The sequence below is a fragment of the Chaetura pelagica genome, unplaced genomic scaffold, assembly GCF_000747805.2.
Source record: "Chaetura pelagica isolate M959 unplaced genomic scaffold, ChaPel_1.0 scaffold66, whole genome shotgun sequence".
NCBI lineage: Eukaryota > Metazoa > Chordata > Aves > Apodiformes > Apodidae > Chaetura > Chaetura pelagica.
In genome coordinates this window covers 4825361-4849847 of record NW_009953811.1, presented here as the reverse complement: position 1 = coordinate 4849847, position 24487 = coordinate 4825361, and the positions used below count along the sequence as shown (strand labels likewise).

Here is a 24487-nt window from a genome sequence, read left to right as displayed (position 1 = left end):
TGTAATAGTCAGGAAGGTCAATTTGTAGTAAAGCTGTTCAAGGAAACTATGAAACCCCATATTGTCCAGGTTTAAATAAATAAATATTTAATTTAAACAATTAAAATAATGTAAATTATTCTCTCATCTGACTTCTGATGTGAGCCTGTCAAAGACTTGGACTGCAACAAAGGACCCACTTCACAGTTGTTTTGTGGGGGTTTTAGTTAGCTTGACTTAACCTCTATGTTAGTACTGAAGAGCCTATTTGATGATCATGTTATTTTGAAGTGTATTGGTCTAGCTTGAGGTGACAGGACACACAAGACAGAGTGAAGGCAGATGGGAAAAGTCACAAATACGGGTTTGATTTATTTTTTGAGCCTTTCAAGCCACAACAATGCATACCCAGACACAAAAAAAAAAACCTCCAAACCACCAGTACAAGAAAGATGACATGCAAAGAGTTTTGAGGCTAAGATTATTTATTCAATAATAAAATTATTGGTACTTTCACCCCTGTTCTTAGCATTTTTAGAATGGATCACTTTAACACAAACAACAAAACTGCAAATATTTTCAAGACTGGTCACAGTTTACTTTGTACTGCTTCTTGGGGCTTCCTATCACCACCACTTAGGTGAAGACTAAGCTAAGTGACTCCATATTCAGGTAGGGTTGATCTCTTCCAAGTGTCCTAGACCAAAATCCTGGAACTTATGATTGGGGCCTGAGAGACTCTTCATCAATGTCACACTTCTGCCTTGCATGATAGGAAGCTGGAGAGTGGGTTCCATGCTACTTGTAATTAGGTGAACAAAAGGAGATAATCCATTTTAAATATTTTGTAGGACTGGACAACAGTGGTTTTCTGTTACTTCCATCCAAATACTATTCATTCCTTACATTACGGAGGTAATAATCCTCCTAAGTAGCCATTGGCTTGAGTTTAATCAAAACTTTACTCCTCAGGTGGGATAATATCATTTTCTGCAAGGAGGCACTGACCCAGTCAGCACAGGGGCAGTAACAGCACAAACCACTGAGTTTATTAATTATTTTTTTCCATGTAGTTTGGATGGGCAAGGCCTGCTTAGTACCTAGGTTATAGCACTGCTTCTCAGGAGCTACCTACACACCAGTGACTGAAAGACCAAGAATTTGATCTGGTTATTTTATATTTCCTTTTTCAGTCTGCTGGGTTTGGCAGCATGTTAAACTTTGCTTTCCAAACATAGACACAATGACTGAGTACTAAGAAACTTCCTAATGGTTTTACTTTGTTGAGATATAGGCTTGATTTTGAGCGTGCAAATAAAGCTTTTGAAGTTGTAGAGTATTTGCATGTGACAACATGCATATGCAATGTGCATTATGGAACTGCTAATAATTTTTGTCCAGACCATTTGGATGCCTATTCTAGCATCTGTCATGCATGAAACTCCTCTTACTGACACACTTATGTGGATAATCTGGCATTTAACTCCTGTCTTTGCTGAGTCAGCTGCATATTCCTTTCATGTCTGTTCTAAGGCAATGCGGTGTTCCGTGATTACTTTTATCAATCTCCCTGCACTAAATTTGAGTATACTCACTGAATAAACTGCAATATAAACAAGCTGTTTGGTACGTAGATAAGAAGTGGATCCTTTTAATCCCAAATTGTTATTACTTCAGGCCCCAAATGTGTAATTTAAGGATCAAAGCCTGAATTGCGATCATAAATGCAACTCACTAACAAGGATAAATAAAATCAGGCTGAATCAAAGTGAATCTATAACCATTTCTCTCACATCTTTCAGTGCATTTAATTTAATTTTCTATTTTTCTTTGTTAGGCCTACAAATAGAAAGAGCTTGAGGTGTCAATCAGCTGAACAGGTAAGAGTCAAGTTTTCCATAAGGCTTCAGAATTTCATATTATTCTATTTTTTTTATTCTGTAATACAAGAAAGATTATAATAAATTTATAATATAAGATTATAATTTATTTATCAGATTTTGTTTCAAGTTTCTAGAATCTTCTTTAATTTTGTACATTCTTTTCCACGTGGTCTTTTTTATTTTAGGCAATTTTCATAGTTCTTTTCAGTCACTTATCATATGTTTAACACTTGTTTTCTTTGTTTTAGCTATACAAAACTCCAGGATTATCAATAAAATATTAGTTAATTGATTTTTTTTTAAATCGTACAGTTTGATGTGGATAGTAGTGTTAGGTAGCAGTAAAATACATGGGATAAATCAGCTTAATAAACACTCAAAATATATCGCTCAATTTTGAACACAATTTCTGCATTCTTTCTCCTTCACTTAAATACACACAAGTGCAGATGCATAAAACAAGATAATGTGTGCAAATTTATCAATATTTGAAAAGGAAATATGGGCTCCCAACCTGTAGTTGAATTATATTTTTCTTTCCTGGTAAAGGTTCAATTACTTTTCACAAGGGCTAAAAAGCTAGAAGAAAAATGACAGCTAATACAAACATATTTGCTTGACCACCATTTAGTAAATCCATAAATCTTCTCTTCTTCCTTAGATATTCAGCTCTTTTCAACAGAATAACAAGAAGTAGGTAAGTTACAAAGATAAATTATTCTTTCCAATTTCATATTCTATTTATAGCTTTTTCATTCATTACAGCTTTTAATTTCTTTGGGGTTTGTTGGTTTTCATGCTCCCATGTATTTTTTCAAGAAATAATTTATTGCAATTCAGATTTCTTTCTTTTCAAAATTAGAATCTAATTACTTTCTCAGTAAACAAGAATTCCTCCTTTTTATGTGAAATGAACTACCAGAAAAAGTGATTTCTGATTACATAAGCTAATTTTGAAAAGATTGATAAAATCAAGCCATGAACTAGATGAAGATAACTGTGGAGCTTACCTTATTAAATAACAAATGGAACTGACTTAAGAGACAAGTAATGCAGGAGATACCTAATGCTGAGATATGTTAAACAAGCTCTGCCTTATTTATTTGCTCTATAAATCATAGTTGATTTCCTTAAAAAATGTACTCTAATGATCTAGCTAAAAACGTCACACTTCTGTAAACATGTGCCACTATAACTGTTCCCTGCCTCTTTCCATGGAAACCCCAGCACTCTTTGTAGGAGGGGTTGGGTGTATATGTGTGTGCATGCCTGAGTTTGAAGATATCTAAATATCTAATACAGATACATTGATTGATTGATTGATTGATTGATCGATCGATCAATCTAGGGAGAGAAGGTGTTCATTCAGGATGAAGATTGCAGGAAGACACTTGGTAGCATCATCCTATGGATAAACATTATTTTTTTTAGACTGGGCTTCCCAATAACAAAATTGCAGACTGAAGGCCCTTATTTTCCAGGTAGCACCTTTTATGGACCTGTTGGAAAAATTGTATCAGAGTCATGTGACCTGTATGATATTTTTTCTTTTATTTTCTGTTTACTGTATCTAGTGAACTGTTTCCAGGAAGAGAAAATAAGAAAGGATTTTATTCTTTTTTTCAGTAAAAAGTTGAAGTGGTAGACATTTGAGAAAAAAAAAAAGCATATTACTCCTATTCCTTTATGCTCTGAAAATGATCATATTTATATTTATAAATAAATAATCAAGTCATTATTTAAAATATCCCTGACCATATTCATATTAATTACTTTCCCCTTCCGATGGAAATAATTTTGCAAGGCCAAACTCCAGAAGTCAAGGCTGAACAATATCAGTTTTAGGATTCTAAAAATGTGTACAGTGTAATCAAAATGAAATGTCAAGGGTTTTAGTACAGATATATGATCTTGACTGGGTCTGTTCAGCTTTTTATTCAGCAGTTAAGCAATTGGCAATTTGGTTAGGAAAGATAATATGTCACTGCATAGCCCTGTACTGTGAGTCTGATGGTTTTTGTTTTATTGGAAGCTGGAGAAATTTCACATCAGACATATTTGTCTCACCTTTAAAAAATAGAAATACATTTTCTTTATCTTCCCTTAACAGTAATACTTCATGGGCAATTTTCAAGACAGCAAACTGTAGAGAAACACTAGGTGCAACTATTAAGAAATCAGTTTGACATAATTCTTTAACTGTGCATTGTATGATTGCGTTTTGTATCAAACATCAAATTTTACTGCCATGAAAAATTCAGTTATAATGGCATTTCTTCATCAACTGCCTTCAAACAGAAAGCTGCTGAGAAAAGCAGATGGTACACAGTGGTTTGCTAGGGATCTGGACAAGGTTATAGACAGTCAAGACACATTTCCTTAGCAACCCACAACTATAAAGCTTCATTTTCTTTGGGAATGTGAGGACCTCAATGGTGAACGTTCTCATATGATTTTGTGAATAAATGAAACCAAGGAGTCGATGCAGGGCTTCAGGAGCAGACCCAGGTACCAGGGATGGTTAAGAATACTGTCCTCAGGGCTATCTCTGGTCCCAGTTCAATGTTGTACTGCCAAATTTCTCTGTCTTCTCTGTGCCTTTATCTCTTATCTCTACTTCCTCTTTGTCTTGTGATCTCTGAATGTCTCATTGTCATATGGAAAAAAAACCGCTACAAAAAACTTTCAAGACTCACATAGAGGATTCAGTCCTCTTGGCAATTCTACAGGTTCATTTTCTTTTCCTTGTAGCAGGAAAAAAATGGAAACAGAGTCTGCATCCGTGTAGCCAATCTTGGTTTTGTGTAGCCAGGTTCTTCCTTACAATGAGAGACCAGTGCAGAAGAGTTGTTTTGGGCAGAGATGTGCCAGGCACTATGCCGCAGTGTCCTTCACCTAAATAAATTCTACCATCTCAAGGCTGAAAACTACCTCTTTACAGTCAAGTTGGCATAACATGTCATCACTTATAAATATGATGAAGCATCATCCTCCACTAGTGTAGTATCCAGCTCAAGCATAGGAAATAGCCATCAAAAATGTTTCATTTTAGAAGTCTGATGATGTTTAAAGACACCAGTAGAAAGGTAGCAAATACCATCAGTACTATAACCAGCCAATCACTGGTCTTGAAGGAACAACAGAAGAGTTGTAGGTCTTTCTCTCTTTCTAAAAAATATTATAGATATTTTTTTTAACCAAGGACTACATGTGGTAGCCCTCATGCTGTGACAACATTCAGATTAAACTCCTCTCCTGTGCTCTTACAAACTGTGTCAAACTAGTCCTTCTGTTTGTGCTGCAAAGTTAATTTTTACATAAAGCTTTCATATGAAAAAATAAATAACTTTGTTTTATTTTTCAGCACTTAGGGAACTAATCGGTTGTTAGATTTTTCTCAGTGATTGGTAGCCTGTTTCTAAGCACTACCTATACTAAAACATTTCTATTTACTTTCAGACACTTCCCCTTATTCACTTCCCTCCAAAGATTATACTGCTATAATCCCTCTTATCTCTCACGCCTGTATCTTGAAATCATCCCTAACTGCCTTCTCTCCCTTACTTAGCCAAATTGCACCTTAATACTGATCCAGTCAAACAACTTTGTAGTTTCAATATCTGAAATCTCTGGACTTTTCTATCCTTCTCCAGTCACCAAATCCAGTGCTTCCGGGTGTCTCTTACTAATGCTATTTTGCATGTTGACAGTTACAACCACTCCCTTTTGTTATAGACTCATTCAGTGGTTTGGTTTTGGAAGGGATCATATAGATCCAGCCCCCTGCATTGACACAGACACCTCCTACTAGACCAGGTTGCTCAAAGCCCCATCCAACCTGGCCTTGAACACTTCCAGGGACAGGGCATCCACAACTCCTCTGGGCAACCTGGGCCAGTGTCTCACCAAGCTCATAGTGAGGAATTTCCTTCTAATGTCCAACCTAAATCTCCTCTCTTCCAATTTTAAGCCATTATTCCTTCTCCTATTCCTTTCTCTACTATACCATTTTCCTTTTTCTGTTGGCTCTCTGGAAGTACACTGCCAAAGGAGTATGAGGGGTGCAAGATCATGCTGGGAGGTAAAGCCAAGCCCAGAATATGAACATCTCATTCCTCAGCATAGGGTGTGAGATCGGGTTCATAATATGTAAATATCAATATTTTTTTTAATGTTATTTAATAATATAATTAGGGCCTTACATAATTTTCTATAATTTTTCATCTCCTCTATTATCAGTTTTCCAATAAGGACCTTGTGATTTCCTCTTGAGAGCTTCTACCATACGAGAAATTTCTTCCTCAGATCATTATCTTCCTGGCCTTGTGATTTCTCTTAGAGTACCCACTCCTATCCTATGACTATCCTACTTACTAAGAGAGCTTATTTTTACATAGCTTAGAGTCCTGCATTTCAGAATTCCTTAAAACATCAGAGAACTACTCTGCACTACTGCACAAATGCAGTTACTATTGAGTGCTGTGTGTGTTAGTAAATATGACTGGATCTCATCTTGCCTGCCTGTTCCTGTTCATTCTCATTACTTATGTATTCAGTAAAGTAAAAAAGTAAAAGATTAAATAGTCATCTAAGTTTGAGGAAACACAAGTTTCAGTCAAGATAGTCACTGTATAATTCTGTATGTTTTATCTGTAAGTTGTATTTTCATTTCTCACAGGACATGTTGCCAGAAAAAAGTCTTTTTCTGCCTTTGCATTTCTGAATCAGAACCTCAGTAAACCTCAGCTAATACTCCAGTCAAATGTGACACAATTTAGTAGTTGCTGTAATATTAGTTCTGATTTGAACACCTTTGACTAAGTTTACATGTAGACCAGGGTTTCATATTGCCACAGAGCAGAAGATTTAATGCATTGGCATATTGTCCTCCAAGTTCCAGCTGCCTCAGGACACACACAATGAAATAGGTGGAAAAGGATAGAGACAAGCCTTGGAGCGCAGATTAGATCCTTCCCATGGAAACAGAAAGGGTGATGTGTTGCACTTTTAGCCTGAATGGGTATGACAGACAACTGTGGAAAGACATCTGTGTACAAGAAACATGGTGATGGGAGGGCAAGAACCATCCTGTGGAGGGAAAAAAGTGCCAGAGGCAGGTTGTCAGAGGAACCAGCTGTGATTTCAAACACTTATTGAATCAAATCTCCTCCAGCATAGCCCTGTGATGGAGCCTGGGGACCAGGGAGATCTCTAAGGAATGATAGGGAATGATCTAGCTAGGAGATGATTATGATTTCAAGGCTTGCCTGTGTTTCATTAGAAAGTTGAGTAAAATCAGCACATTTCCACTTCTGTATTGATGAACCAGCGTTTTCTGTAAGAAGATGAATATTTTGTTGACAGTTTTGATGAGCTCTATTTCCAGCATCAAGGGATCTTGTGCTACTTCTCTCTGTCATATCCACTCTGGTCCTTGATGCAGGAATTGTCATCTTTAGTTATATTTGCACATTGCTTTGCAATATTGGCTGGAAGACAAACTACAGCACAAATAGGCATAGAAATCAGGAGACCTAAGATGCTTTCATTTCTGGGCCTATCTAATTGGTAGCCCAGGTTTTCATGACCCCTCTAACAAAGGCTGCCAGAAATCAATACCGTCACATCACGGATCAGCCTGAACAAGTGAACCACATGTAACATTCCAGATTATCTGTGGTGTTGCTCACACAGGAATAAACTACAGCAAAACTTCAAGTTGCCAAAGATGGATAGTTTGTGTGCCATGGAAGTATATTCACAAGTGGTGACATTGCTCTACTCTCTTTATTTAAATTTAGTTCATTCTTTTTAATTTATTTATCCTTTTAATTTCCTCTTTTTGTATAAGGGAAATTATAATCTTATGAAGTTGACATTAAATGATCAAACAATATTGAACAACCTAATGAAAATCTTAAGCAAAAGCCATTGTGAATTAGGTATTTGCTAAACTGACAACACAAGCCTTTGTAAACCTGATATTGTTCTTATGTAAACTCATGAATGGAAACTTTCTCAAATAAATTACTTAATAACATCAGAGAGTCATTGGCTATGTAAATATATCCCAGGGGCGCATACTAAGATTCCTGAATTTAAATGTTCAATAGAACTTCATATTTGTCACCTTTACTAACGAGTTTTTCCTTATGAAATCATTATTAGCATGAAAAAGTTAAATTTTGTATCTAATTTCTTGAATTAATGCTGTTTGAAGACCCTAAGGGTTTGAAACTTCTTTCATTGGAATTCATCATTTACATAATTTTCATAGCCCCAGCCCTTTGCTCTCAACTCTAAATGCACATTGTGATTTTTGTACGCACGAAGGCAGCAACTTCTGTTTTCCTCCACACAAAACAATTAACAGAAGAATAACAGGTAATAAACATTTTTAATCTTTAATGTTGCATTAACAGTGAAGTCCCATATTTCATGCTCACACAACACTGCCTGCTGAATTATGCCCTTCTGGTTTCTTATAATGAAGATATTTGGTTAGAAAAGGAAAAACAATTGAGTTATTTGAGATCAGTGGAGTTTTCCATCATTTTCTGCTTGAGATACTTGTGAGTTCACAGTAGCATGGCCAGATTTTTAAGCAGATTAGAGAGTATTTTCTCAACTCTACTTTATCATAGTTCAGCCATGATCTATGAATGAGATGTTTATTGGTTATATTTCTTTTTGTTGTTAATATAGCTTATTGGATAGCAATTTTACTTCTTTCATAACCCCAGACTTTGAACATTTATGCAACACAGCTTTTGACCACAGTATCTCTTGATGTTTACCTCCCTTCTGCCTACTGTTACTAATAATAACTTTTATTACTGCAGGTCTTTGTGAACTCAGGGTCATGGGCTTATGGTAGGCATAAGACAAAGGTGTAAGACAGAACAAAAGCTGAAAAAAACTGTCAAATTAATGGCAGTAATAGACATAATATGTAGGTATAAAGTGGAGTATAACAATTGCAATGGAAACATGGCCGTTCAGACAGTATTTTGAATGGAAAAACTGAACTTATCTCTGTGCTGAGGCTAAACTTGTTTCCTAACAACTGCTTTCATCCAGTGATTTGCAACAGACTACAAATCAATTTTATATTGTAGACAGATAGACTGTTCACCAATTTAACAATGTGCATTGTAATTTTTATTATTACTATTATTCCTGTCTGTGCACAGTGAAAAGAGTAAGGCAAATCAGGCAGCCTGTTTTGTGGCAAACTTTTGATAAGGATTCAGTGTGAGATTAAGATTTTGCTTTTAGGTACATACTTTTCATCTAGTTAGAGGTATATAAAAAACTATTGCACCCACAGAAGATTCACTGACTCTACTGATTGTCTCTTCCCTGGCTATGATAGGAATTTAGTCACCTAAAGCACCAATTAATACTATATTCTTGACATTTAAAGTCTAAATCTGGAGACGAATGTGACTCTCTTGAGTTTGATTCATTTGCCCATACATTCATGCCTAGTGTTATTTGAGAAGCCAAGTGTCATGTTATCATATAATAAAAGAATTAACACCACTTTCTTTACACCAGACCCTGGAAGTAGTTTATCATAATCCAATTCAAATTGGAGAAACAACTACATGAAGTTCAAACTGAACACAATTTAACTTGCATTGCTAAATGCAATGCATTATGGTGGGTACTGATTTTTGGTTTTAAGCCAGTATGTTGTGCCTCATATTTACTTCAATCTTTTTCCAAGTTTCTCTAAACATGCACCCTTTTTTTTTCCTATAGAAGGAAAATCACAAACATGGGTGTTTTCTCTCCTGTCACAAAATATCGAGAAAGACCTTCTATGTGTATTAGCTGGATTATTATTATTTTCCAACACAAATTTCAAGTGTCATGTGTACTCATTAATGCTGCTGTTCTTCCCAGCCAGGGACAGTACCAGAGAGTCTCAGGGATGGAAAAAAGAAGATGATTGAAAAATATTGTTAGCGATGAAACCCAGATGTTACAAATTTTGGTGATCAGTGCTTGATGTGGAAAAGGATTTAAATCAAATACTGGCACAGAATGAACATATGAAAACCTCTAAGTCTATTTTCTGACAACTGCAGCTTCCTTGCAAACCTTGTCCCACATTTTCTCCCTAGACAAATCATTCTTTTTGACATAATGGAGGAAGTCCAGTGTATGTGATCAACTCTAAGGTTTACAATTTCCTACAAATCATGTTAGTTGCTTTGACAATATGTGAAACTGTAGGAATTAGCCATATTGAGGTTATTCAGTTTGGACTCTAAACGAACAACCTCAGAACAGTTTGTTGGAAGGTCTGGCAGTTGCAATGAGGTTTGATGATGACTTGCAATGTGCATGTCAAAACGAGGTCAACCATTTGAGGCTGCTCACTACCAACCTTGTCTTTCCAAGAGCCAAATCACTGCCCAGAGGCTCATAGAAGCTTGTTTTTTGTCACTATGCCAACATGTTACCCAGGTCAAAATGTGGTTTTGCTTTTGATCCAAATATACACTGAGCCACAGGAAAACTTTATCAAGTAGTGATATGCTGTTCATGAATGCCAAAATTCTACTGGATCAGAAATGTGATGGATTTTGAGCCATTTGCTAGGTCCTAACTCACTATGTTGTAAATTCTGGTTTAGGAAATAGGAAACATTAACTGAATGCAGATGTTTGGGGTTTCATGGTTATTTTTGTTTGTTTGTTTGCTTCTCCTTGCTTTTACTTGGTCATTTCTAATAGCCAAGCCCCCAGACCAGCACTTACCAAAGAATCTTACTGATTTCTGAGAGTTCTGGATGCAGCCATTCGAAAACCTGCACTTGACATCAGTCACCCTGCTGAGACCCCAGCCAATGTTCTCACTTTGTGCTGATGTGCTCTTCAGATATAATTGTTTGTCTCTGATTTGCAGTTTCTCTTAGTAACACAGGCACTCTCCTTAATTCATTTCAGTGACAACAGGCACAAATTGGAAAAAAAATAAAAAAGAAAAGCACTTATAAAACTCAAATTAAAATATGTAACTCAAATCTTCATGCCAGGCAAGGTTTGTCTGGTTCTAAATAAAATCTATCTGGATTGATTTTAGGATTTTAAAGAAATAATTTACTGCCCTGTAAATCAAAGCTATGAAAAATATACCTCATGGTACTAGGACCATGGGAACTAAATTTTTCCACCTGTGTATCTCTTCTAGCTTGAATAACTCAGGGATACGTTCTCCTCCACTACTTTTAGGGCACTAATTTTAGGTTTGTCAACCTAAGCTTCACATATCTATCCATCAGAAGATCTTGAAGTCAGGCCAAACTTGTGTTTCACTGAATCATTCTGCTATTTTCAGCTTTTTTTCTATTTGTATATTAGACATTAGATTTAAAAAAAAAAAAAAAAAAAAAAAAAGGTAATCTTTTATTGACATTTTCTTCAGTGTTGTAATTTTCATTTTTGCACACCAGTATCTTGTGATTTTACTTCTAAGAAACAAAAGGATTTGTTACTCATTGGTGTAGAATTACATACCAGATTGGAAGAAAATAGAAAAACATTTGTTTGTGCTGTGTTGTCTGCCTGTAGCTTTGACCTTCCTTTCTTTAGTTTGTGTACAGAGTTAAACCTTCTCATACCCTTTATTGTCACCATTGTGATTTTTATTGTATGACATGCATTTTGTCTTTCCTCTATTCAGAACAAATAAGATGAACTATCAGGAAATATTCCCTTTATTCTTATCCTGTGATATTTTGATAGCAGGCAAGTTCATATTGTTGCAGGGGTTTTTTTTCTTTTTCTTTTTTTTTTTTTTAATTGCTATAACAGGTGCTTAGTGCACAGAATGAGCTTGTACATTCATTAGAGAGAGTGAATCTCAAGCTATTTAACTTAGTAAGGAGAAGTTAACTGGTTTAATCAGAGTCTAATGCTGGCAAAGAGAAGAATTTCTGATAGTCATTGACTCTTTAATTTAGCAGAAAAATATATAACAAGATCCAGGCAAGGGAAGATGAAGCCTGACAGATTCAGAGGTAGAAATAAGATACTCAGAGTGTAATTAACCATCACAGCTTCCCTACAGATGTGTTAGATTCTTTGCTGCTTGCAGATTTGGAGTCCTGGTAGTATTCTGAGAAAATCATAATGTTCAAATAAAATGTACTGCCTGGTTTTGATTGTAAGCTGAAATTCCTGATGTGTGTTGTGTATAAGAGCAAGTAAGTACAAGAAGCCTGTTGGATTTCACCTTCATTTATAGCAGAATGCTGCCAGTTCACTCAGTTGTCTCCATTACAGCTTCCCTATGTCAGGGCTGCACTCCTCTGCTTTGTGTGCAGTGCCTCCTCTGAAATTGTGGATTCCCCCTTCCTGGAAGTGTTCAAGGCCAGTTTGGATGGGGCCTGGAGCAATCTGGTCCAGTGGGAGGTGTGCCTGCCCATGCAGGGGAGTTGGGAGTAGATGATCTTGATCCATTCCAGTCCAAACCGTTCTCCAAACCTGGAGGCATCCAGGCAGCTGTCCATGGATGGAAGAGAAGGGAAGAAGAAGAAAGAAGGAAGTTGTCTTCTGTGATCTCTGACCTTCCTCTGAGCTCACGCAGATACATGGAATGGAATATCTCTGGGCAAATTTGCTGTCTGTCTAACTCAGCCTCCTACAGAGGGGGTCATAGATCTCCCCATAGTGTCTGAGCCAGCAGAGTAAAGGTGGGACCTTGGAGTCCTGGCAATAATAAAAACAATCCAATGTTTGTTATCAGTCCTAGCTGGAACACTTTGCTAATTAAAAGAAAGCTTACTGAAGGGGGTGGGGGGGGTGGGGTGGGCGGAAATAGTAAAAGAAATAGTGGTTTCAGTCTGGCTCAAACCAGGACACCTGGGCAACCTGTTCCACTGTCTCACTACGCTTTACACTAAAGAATTACTTCCTAATATCTAGTCTAAAACTACCCTCTTTTAGTTTACAACTATTACCCCCTGTCGTGAGCCTTAAAAAGCATTTTGTTTAGCGTTATCTGGGGAAGAAGAAGAACCATTTCCCACACCCACTGTCCTATCTCTCCCTGTAAAAAGTTCCTCCCCAGCTTTTATGTAGCCCCTTCAGGAACTGGAAGGCCACTATAAGGTCTTCCTGGAGCCTTCTCCAGGCTGAACAACCCCAACTCTCTCAGCCTGTCTTTGTAGGAGAGCTGCTTCAGCCCTCTGATCATCTTGGTGGCCATCCTCTGGACTCACTCCAACAGCTCCATGTCCCTCCTGTGTTGGGAGCTCCAGAGCTGCACACAGTACTCCAGGTCAGATCTCACGACAGCAGAGTAGAGGGACAGAATCACCTCCCTCCACCTGCTGGCTGCACTTCTTTTGGAGCAGCCTAGGACACACTTGGCTTTCTGGACCACAAGCACACATGGCTGACTCATGTTGAGATTGTCATCAATCAACACCTCCAAATCCTTCTCCTCTGGGCTGTTCTCTATCCATTCACTGCCCAGCCTGTATTTGTGCCTGGGATTGCCTCAACCCATGGGCGGGACCTTCCACTTGGCCTTGTTCAACCTCATGGTATCTTCACAGACCCATCTTTAAGCCTGTCAGGGTTTCCCTTCAGCTTGTCAACCACACCACACAGCTTGGTGTCATCAGCAAACTCGCTGAATAACTTCTTTAACTAAGTAAAGATTCTAAGAGATTAAACCCTTAACTTAGGGAACTATCTAAATTTCAAGAAAAAGCTTTGCAGTAGACTTCTGATAATTTTTTTAAACTACAACTTCCATTTGCATTTTGCTCCCTAAATACTTGTGAGTGCTGTCTAGCCACAACACCTGACAGATGTCCTCTTTCTCTCTTTAAACCCACATTCGTCTTAGGTAAGGTAGTTCTTTTGAAAAATCTTGGAGGAATTTGACAGATTAATTGTAGGCCTCTTGGGAAAATTATCCTCAATTCTCTTTATAGCCAAAAGAAAAAAAATAATAATAAAAAGAAAAATTTGTTTGTAAGGCATGATTGATCTCCCGTAATGTACTGCTATATATGAATTGCATTCTAATGTCGTCTGGTTTTCCCTGTAACCACAAAATCAGCCTAAGGAAATTAGTTAGCATTTAGACACTGACACCGTAGATGTTTGAAGTTAGGTCAGATGAACCTTCCAAAGGCTGTCATGCCAAACTTTTTCATCTGGTCAAATTAACAGAACCAGATGTGACTCAATAACATTTCAGAAAACATCTCTGAATAGCAGTAAATTAGTTTTTTATTGTCTTGTATGTATCATTCATTTGCTATTTTAATAAAGGGGAAAAAGATTGTGTTACACAATAGCAAAAAAATAATGGAAATAAAATTTGAATTTTGAACACACTGTACAGAACACCTCTCCTGAATAAACCTTTCATATGAAAATAATACATCATATGTGAAGTGCCATCAGTACTTCTGGTACTCAGAACCAGAACATGTTCATTATGCTTTGGAGTGCACACATGGCATTTAGGTATTTAGTTGACATTTTAAGTGATTGAATGTTAGGAACTGCCATTCCATCCCTCTTGCTGAAAACGTGCTCCCAGGGTTCATATTCAGGAAAAGTCCTGAGTCACAGGAGAAAAAAAAATAGATGAGGAGAAAGGGAAAACGTTATCCATGAAGGGTGTTATGTTTAGAGCCACAGATATTGTGACTGTCCTGGTATAATCAAGAAAAAGAGAAGGATGCTAGAGGGTGGAAAGGAAACATTCAAGTCCTAGGACAAACATTATTATTCATGGTCCTTTACCATGAAAGAAGTTAGAGTGAATTATAATCTCAAATGCCTCCGGCCTCTCATCAAAAGAAAAATTGTATTTTATACTCATCTTTTGTTTAAACTGTTATTTTTCCAGTCTTACCTCAAACCCTTCCCTCTATATTCTACTTTGTTCCAAAAGTCACCTGAAAGGGTTACAGGTGAGAGTGGTGTCACATGTGTGATGAGCATTGGGGTCTGTATCTCACCAGCAGCTGGAAAGTGCTCCTTTCCACTGTGAGCTTATTATGCAAGTAGATACAATTGCATCAAAGCATGACTGGCTCATCTTAATGCAACTTTAAGATCTTTCACTACTTACATCTTGAAAGCAAGTGAATTTAGTTCAAGTCTGTGATTCTGAATGGGTTATCGGGAGTAAGTGGCTTTGAATTTTAGTCTTTCTACAGTTGCAGAGCAAAAACTTCCTAAGGGTTGGCTCTACTAAGTAAACACAACATGAAATCCAGCTGTGACTTTCTCTGTAGGTTTGGCTGTTTGTTGAAAATATCTTTTGAAGTTCTCAGATTCATACCCTATCACATTAAAAAGCAACACCAGGTAGCATCTCCTGGCAATGTTCATGTACTTGCTAATAAGGAGTCCAATGTGTTTGTTAATCAGGACTCCTAGAAACTGCAGAGTTGCTAGATACAATTCTCAAATGATGGAACTCTATAAAGTAACTATTTGCATTTTATTTCCACCAACCTGAGACAAAGTTTCACACTGTTCAGATAAGATTGCATTTGTATCCAGTAAGCTTGCTTTTTCACCCAAAACAGAAAAAGAAAAAAAAGAACATTTCCTTTTGTGAGTCTTGTCACAACAATTTGAAGTTGGCCTATTTCTGGGTTTTAGTTTCTTAGAATGCATCAGAGCTACCAGTCTGGGGCATATGAAAATGTAATTGAGCTTGAAATGTCATCTTGATAGCAAGTGATACAGTTAATTCTGTTGGTAAATGTTGTGCAGTGCTAATTGCTAAGTCTAAATTTAACAATTAGTTTAGAAAATCTGAAGTGTAATTTATAATGGGATATAAGCTGCAGGCTTCAGCTTGTGCAGACATTTTTATTCTTATTACTTATACCACTTTAGAAGGATTCAGCTGAAGAATTTTAACCGAGAATCTAGATGCATGCCTAATTTAACTTCAACCAAATTTGACTATACATTTAGTAAATTTGCTATGGCTGCAAAACGCATTCTAACAAATTAAACTTGTATCAGGTCTTTGCTTTCTACAGTTTGTAATTATACATGAATTGATATTGTCATCTTAAACTCCATTAGCATCTTTAAATTTTCATTGACATTGTCTATCAGAGAGGCTGGTTGGTACTGGTTTCTGTGTCTTCTACCTTTTTAAAGAGGAATGTTGCTATATTTCAGCATCTGGAGTTTTGAATTCTTGAACTAGTCGCACAGATTTTACATTGGACATTCTGCAGTACAAAAGATCTTTGAGATAATAAAACATCAGCAAGAAGGAAATAAAATTTAGCTTATAAATCTTATTTTCCTCAAATGAAAGTATTTTGGAATCACTGGATAGTTGAAGTTGGAAGGGACATCTGGAGACCACCTAGTCCAAATCCTATGCTCAAAGCAGAGTCAACAAGTGTAAATTGCCCAAGATTATGTCCAGATAACATTTTTACTTTCTCCAAGGACAGAGACTCCACAACCTCTCTGGGCAACTTGTTCTAATGTTTGATGACCCTCACAGTAAAAGACCTTAAATAGAATTTCTTGTATTTCAGTGTGGTCCTGTGGCCTCTTATTCTGCCTCTGGGCGGCATGGAGAAGAGTCTGGCTCCTCCTAACTGGTAATTTACAAACATAGATTACATCCCCCCTGAGCCTTCTGCTCTCCAGACTAAACAACTCCAGTTCTCTCAGCCTCTCTTCATTTAACAGTTGCTCTAATCTCTTGGTTAAGAGCATCATGGCTCTTTGCTGGATTTGGTCCAGTACATCCATGCCTGTTTTGTACTAGTAAACACAGCTGTGCACTCAAGAAGTGTCTCACCAGTGCTGAGCAGAGGGGAAGAACCACCTCCCTCCATCTGCTGTTCACATTCTGCCTAATGCAGCCAGGGATGCCATGGGCCTTATTTGCCACATGGATGCATCACTTGCCTATGGTCAACTGAGAGTCCCACAGAACCTCCAGGTCCTTCATTTCTAAGTCTTCCTTGCTCCAAAACTTTCTTGTGGTCTCAAGGACTTAGGTTTCTTGAATGCTGGTCTTACCTGTAAAGACCAAGGCAAAGAAGACATTAAGCACCTTGGCCTTTTCCGTCTGCTTTGCCATCAGACACCCTGCCGCATTCAGAAGCAGACCCATGTTTTCCCCAGTCTTACTTTAGCTGCTGAGGTGTTTCTAGGAATAACAACATGACAGGTTTCCTCAGGTGTCCCAGAGCACTCTTGTAGCCTTGTCTTGCTGCAGGGGTTACAACTTGGAGTCATGGTGGCCAGGAACTTCTATTTCCAAAAATCTTTTATTAATCAGCTTAGAAGAAAAGTGCAACACCTCTTCACCAAGCACACTCTTCAGACCTTAAACTTAGATTGCAGTTATATATGTTCCTAGATATTAATTCCAAAAATGTGTCCTCCTTTGTCTGTTTCAAATCTGGCACTGAAAATCACAAGCTATTCTTGAGTCCATGGGACTTATCAATTTACCAAACTTTGGATAGACCTACACATGGAAAAAGAAGCTTTCCACTGATACTAGTTACTGATACCAAGGATTAAGCTATGTCTTTGGAGCACTGATAGTTTGCAAAAACAGTAAAAATGGTAAAACTTGCTGATAACAAAATACAATGTGCAAATTGTATTCAAGTTTTCAGTTCAATTATGCTTTTGAGTTTTTTCTTTTCTTTTTTTCCTACTTATGCTTAATTTCTTAAGATTTCTGTCTCCTTCAAGTATGTAAATCTGCAGTTGATCTTTCTTTCATGTTCAGATCTAGTAGTGTAGTTTTGCCATTGGCAATAAACACAACTGGATTTAACCAGTTACATGACAGATTCACTTTTGAGAAAGGCAAGACCCTCTACTGGTGTAAACAGCCATGTTTCATCAAAGTGTGTCATGCCAGACTTGCATTGGCTGAATTATTTTTTTTCCAAACACTCCTTTTGAAGTCAGTGAACTACTTAATTCATCCCTGTGGAATGTGGAATGTTGCACCCATGCCATATTCTTTTAGGTAAAACCAAGACAAGAAATTTCCCCACCAAAAGAGGAGGGAGAAGATGTTAACTGCTTTTTAAGCTCTACAGTGTTGTTACAGAAAGTCACTGCTTCAGCAGCAGGGAAAATGAGTGAAAGAATGGTCACACTCTAAATAATTTTCAGCACACTTAAAGATCATTCTTGCTCTCTCACGACAGTCTAAAGGTGATACAAAAACTTGAGACTGGTAATAATAGCCTGATTTTCTTCCGCACTGCCCCAGCTTAGAAAGTGTAATTTTCCTGTCACATAAAAATACCTGAATGACAACAAGACAGTGCTGCAGTTCAGCACCCTGCTTCTTATTGACCTTAGCTCTGAATTGCCAGTTCACTGCTATGAGGAGGCAGTTACATGTCCTGTCTTCCACTTAACCTCACTCTACATGAAAGAATCCAGATTGCCTGTGCCTTCCACTAGTCCTCCCGAGCACAGACAGTGGAGCATCACAACAACTCCAGTGACATTAGAGGGTGTTACCCTGGGTTCTCAGGGGATGTGGGGGAAATGATGAGCTGAAATATGTGATGTGCATCACACAACCACACCAGCAATGGCAGAAAGAGGAAGGGAAATTCTTCTTTATAACTGTAGGATGTTTTCAATGAATTGGATCACTTTTTAAACCAACATACAGTGACTTGTTTAAACCTGTCATTTTTTCTTTCAGCAGCAGGTTTACAAACTGACATTCTTCTTTATGAATGAGAAGAAAAATAGGTTAAATAGGGTTAAATTTTACTCTGCTAGAGATGCAGAGACTTGCATCTGTTACAGAACTTGTTTCATAGCAGTTTTGTTCAGGGTTGTATGGCATTCATTTTACCAAAATGAAAGCAAAATGCATCATTTACGCTTTTCTTGTAGAAGTAGCAACACCTTGGCAGACCTCTTTCCTGAAAGCCAGGTGAATTAAATGAGCCTAAAAGCAATAAACTACATACTTTATCCTATAACGATTGAAATGAACAAGATTATATTTCCAGCCATTTTCAGAGACTAAGGTTAGCTCCAAGCATTAAGTATGACTTCTAGTGTTCTCTTTGTACAGTACCAAAGGCACAATAAATTAAGGAAGTTACTACAGTCCATAAAATCATTGTAAATGTAATACATCTCAGTTGATATAAATGAACTGTTAGGGTTTTATATAACTAAGATGAGTCTTTAAATGATGACTAATACTTCTGTGTTTTATTAGTTGACCTAGAGAAGGTTTTTTTCTTGCATTTGTGAAGATACAGCTAAGACACAACTTCCAGGGATCTCATCAAATGGATTTAGCATCTTTCACACCAAAATAGCAAGAGGCAGATGGTCAACAGAGTTAGTCAGGTGAATTTTGTGAGGATTGCAAAGAGGTAGCTTGGATGTTAGTAAAGCATAAGCATTGGGCATTAGAAACATCATAATTTTATCTATGTTAAGCACCCCAGAAGATTTTTAATTGTTGGTATATATAAAAAGGGGCACAAACATGTTGAAGATACAAATACTAAACAAACAGGAGGGAAGGAGTGAAGGTGAGTAAAACTGTCAGCTTCTGAGCATTTCTTATGTAAAATAAAATGGAATAAATATTTTTCACATTTTATCTTTCAAAACCAATGCAATATTAAAAAGATGTGTTCAATAATACCAGAGAGAATTCCCAGCTAATAATCTACAGTTTGTCCAAGCCCTGGTATGAATCCTGTTACTGCTAGCTGCAAAGCTCTTATGCCTCCATGTATTCTTGTTGCTTTTTAAAGCAATCTGGACTTGAAAGCAATGCAAAGCTACACTGATACATTGTAAATTGATGTACATGAGTGTTAAGCCAGTCATTACTGCGAAGGGAACCAGGAGAAGACAGGGAAGACATAAATTATTCAGCATACAGGGAGGCCATTCTTCCACATGCTTCTGTTTTTAATATAAAAAACTAATGTGGGCACGCACACATACAGACACTTTCCATGAACCCTTCAAGCATCTTTGAAAGTAGCATAATGCAGATATAACCCAAATGTTTATTCCAATTCTCTGCACAATGGCATTATTGTAAATAGCCCATCTTTTGTATTTAGTGACTGGAGGGACAGAAAAATATATAAAGTCTGCTGGTTATTAACAGGTACTCACAGTGAGGTTTTCAAATCTGAGGTTTTGATCCGTTGTTTTTATTAAGAACAAAATATGTCTGAAATTAAATACTTTTCACAACTTTAACCATCACATATTGTACTACGAGCAATATACCCCACTTGTATTAATTCAGTTTATAGTTTTTCCTAATTATCGTAATTGCTGAACAAACACTCAGCAACATTACAGAGGCATTAGTTTTCGAGCTGGTAACTAGTCTTAATGTAGTCTGGCATAAAACTGGAAAATAGAAAAACTATATCCTTTAAAAGGTAGGTCTCAAAAACCTGGGGTGTACCAAAGGAAAAAAGAAAAAAAAAAAGAAAAAAAAAAAAAAGAAAAAACACCTCTTATGTATTAAAGAAATAGAAATTTGAAAATTGTAAAAAACAGTTCTCATTTACAATTTTATCTCTATCTAATATGCAAGCAGCACTGAGTTAAAACATTGAACCATTTCCACTTATAATCAACAATGGAAAATATTAACATACATATATGGAAAATCTACAGATCATGTTGTCAGAGGATGTAGGGAGGCAATTAGGAAAGCTAAGGCCTCCTTGGAACTTAACCTTGCAAGTCAAGCTAAGGATAATAGAAAGGGCTTTTTCAAATACATAGCTAACAAAACTAACACTAGGGGCAATATTGGCCCACTGAGGAATGAGGTGGGAGCCCTGGTGACAGAGGATATAAAGAAGGCAGAGGTGCTGAATGCCTTCTTTGCCTCTGTCTTCACTCCTGCAGGGTCTCCCTATGAGCCCCAGATTCATATAGCCCCAGAAGAGGTCAAGATAGAGGAAGAGTTTGACATGGTAGATGAGGATTGGGTTAGGGATCAGTTGAGTAATCTGGACATCCATAAATCAATGGGTCCAGATGGAATGCACCCAAGGGTGCTGAGGGAGCTGGCGGAGGTCATTGCTAGGCCACTCTCCATCATCTTCAGTAAGTCATGGGCAACAGGTGAGGTGCCTGAGGACTGGAGGATAGCAAATGTCACTCCAGTCTACAAGAAGGGCAAGAAGGAGGACCTGGGTAACTATAGACCGGTCAGCCTCACCTCCATCCCTGGAAAGGTGATGGAACAACTTGTTCTTGTCACTATCTCTAGGCATATCAAGGACATGGGGGTTATCAGGAGCAGTCAGCATGGTTTTATCAAGGGTAAATCATGTTTGACTAACCTCATAGCCTTCTATGAGGAAATTACTAGGTGGATAGATGATGGTAGAGCGGTAGATGTGGTTTATCTTGATTTCAGTAAAGCATTTGACACCGTCTCCCACAGCATCCTTGTAGAAAAGTTGATCAGGTATGGGTTTGGTGACCAGGAAGTGAGGTGGATTAGGAACTGGTTGAAAGGAAGGAGTCAGAGAGTTGTAGTCAATGGGGCAGAATCTGGTTGGAGGTGTGTGACTAGTGGAGTCCCACAGGGGTCGGTACTGGGACCGGTGTTGTTCAACATCTTCATCAACGACCTGGATGAGGGTATAGAATGTACCCTCAGCAAGTTTGCTGATGACACTAAGCTGGGAGGAGTGGCTGACACACCAGAAGGCTGTGCTGCCATTCAGAGAGACTTAGATAGGTTGGAGAGTTGGGCGGGGAGAAACATGATGAAATTCAACAAGGGGAAGTGCAGAGTTTTACATTTGGGGAAGAACAACACCATGTCCCAGTGCATTAGAAAGGGTGTGGTTAGTCGGTCAAGAGAGGTTCTACTCCCCCTCTATTCTGCCTTGGTGAGGCCACATCTGGAGTATTGTGTCCAGTTCTGGGCCCCTCAGTTCCAAAAGGACAGAGAAGTGCTTGAAAGAGTCCAGCGCAGAGCTACGAAGATGATTAAGGGAGTGGAACATCTCCCTTATGAGAAAAGGCTGAGGGAGCTGGGTCTCTTTAGCTTGGAGAAAAGGAGACTGAGGGGTGACCTCATTAATGTTTACGAATATGTAAGGGGTGAGTGTCAGGGAGATGGAGTTAGGCTTTTCTCAGTGATGACCAGTGATAGGACAAGGGGTAATGGGTGCAAATTGGAGCATAGGAGGTTCAAGGTGAATATCTGAAAAAAAATTTTTACTGTGAGAGTGACAGAGCACTGGAACAGGCTGCCCAGAGAGGTTGTGGAGTCTCCTTCACTGGAGACATTCAAACCCACCTGGATGCATTCCTGTGTGATGTGCTCTAGGTGACCCTGCTCTTGCAGGGGGGGTTGGACTAGATGATATTTCAAGGTCCCTTCCAACCCCTAAGATTCTATGATTCTATGATATTGGTCCTTCAATGGAACATTTATGAAGCTCTTTCTGTCCACTCCCATTTGCATGAAATATTTGTGGCCCTACCATGAGTCACAAACCTCAGAACTTAAATTTGAAACACCTGCTTCCTAATAGCCTCTCTTTAATAATGTACCTGTGTTCCTAATCAATGTGAGTGAAATGTTTTCGTAATTTAATAATAAAGTGGGTAAATTCAGAATTTTGAACAGGTGAGGATAAATCACGTTTGCCTGTGAATAACATCTTTTATCATTTACTCAGTGGGATCATAATGTATTCTTTCAATCTGCACCAAAGGTAGTAGCAGGAAGCTATTTTATAGATTTCTTGGTAATCTGAGCTGATGTTATACCTGTTACAGGACACTTCCAATAAAATAGAAACACAGCAGGATGAAGAAAGATACAAATGGTGTTTTTACACCAGTCAATAAAAGCGTGACTCTGTAGTAATAGAAAATTTGTTCATGAATTGTGAAGTACAAGTGGCTCAGTTGGTAAGGTATTAAAATATTTCATGTCCTGCCATTGTAACTTTTTCTTACAATTGTACCTTTAATTTGCTGCCTTATTTTCACTGTCAATGAGAAAAAGTAAGTCAAGGACATTCATGGACCATATGATTAAAGTAGTTTATTGGAATGGCTTTTTATTTTATAGATCATTCCCTGTAAGAAGAAAGAAGTCTAGCAGACATGTACATATGGACTTATTTCTAATCACTCTAGATCATGTTTTAGAAGTTGTATTTTAATGATGCAAAACGTATTTGGAGATTCCAGGCCTACCTAGCCAAAGCTAGGAATCACTTCCAAAAATATTAGGAATTCTAGGCTGCTAGCTGCAGCTTAATGCATGCCAGCAGAGGCTTTTCTCCTCTTCCTTGAAACTGCAGGTTTCAGGGGTACATCCAGTGGGCATAAAGGTTGCCAGCTGGGCTCAGTTTGCAGCACTGAGTCAGTAATTTGAAAAAGAGCATTACAGGTATGAAAGGTAATGTGGTGCCCTGGATTCTGACCGCAGCCACACAACTGAAACTGGGAGTCATCCCAGAATGAGTAGAAATTATTGTTCTTTATGGTTATAGTCCATAAGCTGTGATCCTCATCAGTGTGGGGCTTGTTTTTGTTTTAAACCAGGAAATGAAGACTAAATACATTGAAGAGAAATATTAGTAGTAATTTCTCTGGCTGTCTGGAGAAGGTTTTTATTCTCTATTTTGGTAAATGGCTATTTTGACACATTAAGGTGTCCAGTCTCCATCCTTTTAATTGCGGATTTTTTGACTGTTTAGAAGGACATTGTTCTATTGTTTTTGTTTCACCAAATGTGCCTTTGTTTATTTTCCCTGGATAGGAAATTCACATTTTTATAAACATGCACTTTTAAAGCACATAATGCCAAGTACATTTAGTCTGTAAGAGATTGTGCTTTCTGCTTTCCGTAGGAAAAAAGAAATCATGAGAGGTATAAATTTTGCATCTTATATCTCATTTCCTCTTTAGAATATAAATCTTGTGCAAAGGAAATAGGGTCTCCATTATCTCTTATAGATGAAACAGCTTCTAATATGGATAGTCTGCATTCCCTCTGTCACGTTCCTGGGGAATAGGTTAATAAATAATGAACTAAATGTCATATTTTGAAGTCTCTTAGTTCATGGTGATGCAGCTTTCTTACATGTTTATTAAATTTCAATCTTCATTAGACAAGGTTAGCAGAGAAATTAGGTTCCTCTTGTATTGATTTAGTAATGTGGAATTTTAATATAAACAAAAAGTAGAAAGATTTTTGGGGTTTTTATCATCTGTGTGTCTTTCCTTGATTCTGATGGTGCCAGGCACACTGTCTATGGCTGAATCAGATGAAACCTTTGTTGAAATTATTTCGACACTGTCCACTGAAAAGGTTAAAAAAGAAAAAGAAAATTTGAGATTATGTGCTATATTTGAAAAACGGTGACCACTCGAGCAATTGTCAAACAAATCTGGCAAAACTTTATATAAAAGCTCTTAGAAATTATCCAAGACCTTAAAATCTTTTTGGATTCCAGACATAGGGAAGTATGAGAACACTGATCTTGTCACCATCTCTCTTCAACTCCACGCTCAACTTTGTCATTGGTGTCAACTTTTTCAACTTCTCTTCAGTATCCAGGGGCTCTCCTA

At 37.6% G+C, this 24487-nt stretch overlaps 1 long non-coding RNA gene across 1 annotated transcript in view; it reads left to right on the top strand.

Annotated features, from left to right (window-relative positions):
- LOC104391922 overlaps nt 1–24487 on the top strand; it is a 171666-nt gene that overhangs the window by 102428 nt on the left and 44751 nt on the right. Inside the window, exon 2 of the long non-coding RNA XR_719871.1 lies at nt 2524–2559. This is a non-coding gene — a long non-coding RNA (uncharacterized LOC104391922). The remainder of the gene's footprint in view (nt 1–2523; nt 2560–24487) is intronic.